Raw genomic sequence first — 2,067 nt, forward strand, 5'->3', positions numbered from 1 at the left:
CACCCAGATTTAGATTGGTCAAGCAGCACGTTTGCTGCCCTAAACGGAAATTCACGTCTTGTCTTTGCAAAACACGTACACTTGAATTAGTGCCAAATATTAGTCGTTACTTATCTGACACAAAACTTGCGGTAACATACGAATCTGTTTAATCTTCTTGGGAAAACAATTTCAGAGTCAGTCAGAATAAAATCAAATGTAACAATTTATTATGCCAGGTAAATTTATCATGCCAATTGGATAATCAGTTCAAAGATAATAAATACAAAACATCAAATGCCTGCACACACTCAGCATCACGGGTTAATCTGAGTTACAAATCGGCATGTGCCTTCTTCAGCATCTCCCTAAATACTCAGACCAAGGCAGAAACCTCTTTTCAGATGTAAACATGAGTTCACAGTGGGAATTTGCATTAATCACTGTCCCAGACTTACTGGGGACAGAAGATGATTTACATGCGGGCACACCCACAGCTGTTAACAAGATATCTCGAAATCTTTGGATTGAGACCTTTGTACCAGTCGCACTGAGACATTTTAAATGATACCAAACATGTATAATACTGTATGATAATTGTTCATATTAAACCATATAGATGTTTGGGTGAATTCAGGCAGGGATAGGTGAAGGGAATGTGTAAATTGGGAGGTGATCAACTCAAGTGTGATCATGTCTTGAATGGGGATAGTAATATAGCAAGAGAGTTCAAATGTTAATTTCCTTTGTTCTCTCAGAGAGTAGCCCTCTCTTCCAGTTCTTCCAGTTTTATTGGCAATATACAACTCTTTTTGTACGCGAAATGTCACTAATGTAATCGCACCTTAATTGTTCCAGTCTGTGGGCTGCATGAACTTGAACGTTATCATAGAGATTAAAAGGCCCTGTAGAGACAGACCAACTGTTGAGTCACTCTCTATGTTATGACGAGAAGTTCAGATGGTCCTTGAGGATGGTGAATAAACAAAATATAGTGCATAATAAAAGGCTGGAGATAAAAGGGTTTTGAGGTCATGATGACACAAAGGCAATGAGTGTAGAATGGAAAAGAATCCAGCTGTTGGTTCAAGTAAGTTCCGTACTCAGATCGTTCCAAACATTCTAAAAATAATCTTTATGCATTTTTTTTCAAAGAATGAATGAAAACTCAATTAATGACAGTACAAAAAATAAATCCAAACTTTTTATGATTTTTTTTTTTTGGGGGGGGGGGGGGGGATTCACAGTTAAAACACATTTAAATAGAAATAAGTGGGTAAATAATCTCCTTCTACCCATCAATAACAGGTTAACTTGTTATGAAAATCAGATAAAGATAGTAATCCTCACAATAATCCTCAATCACGTTCAAATTAGAATTGGCTTCCGGCTCTATATTTAGTAGCCGTGTGGAAAGACAGATTCTGTGATTACACAACTCTGTGATTAGAGACAGCAGAAATGACTGTAGTTTAATGGCACTGCACACAATCAGAGAAGATTGCATCCTTCCGTTGATCCGTTACCAGATGACCGGGTCTGGTCCAGCATTTTACTCAAACTGTCATGGGTAAATTAGAAGACAAATTTGAGAAGACAATGTGGTTTGGCTGGTCACAGCACGGTCCAGTTAATCCCTGCTGACAAAACCATTGTAGTTTCTTCTGGGGCAAATGGAAATGGCTCGCTTTTCTTAGATCTTCTTTGGAGGGCAATGAATGCATCTATGTGTGAGAGGGAAGAAGAATGTGTGATAGAGAGATTAAGTGTTGCATAACTGAATGCTTCTTATCAGTGATCTCTGGCTTGTTTGTAGTGCGCAATTACGATTTTGTGGCCATTATATGCAAAGATAGCAGATGGTCAAGCCTCCCAGAACAGCCAGACACGGACACAGACGGGTCACTCCAGGTCAAAGGTGCAGTAAACACAGCACAGTATGCACTTGTTCCCAACGAACACTAGACTACTCAGTGTGTTTCAAATGTATAGAAAAACATCATCACTTAAGAGTATTTAGACACTTGATACGAATAAACAAACTGGTTCTTGTAGATACTGTAAAAAAAAAGACAAAAGGAGCCTTGA

This window comes from Abramis brama (assembly GCF_963993115.1).
Source record: "Abramis brama genome assembly, chromosome: 9".
NCBI lineage: Eukaryota > Metazoa > Chordata > Actinopteri > Cypriniformes > Leuciscidae > Abramis > Abramis brama.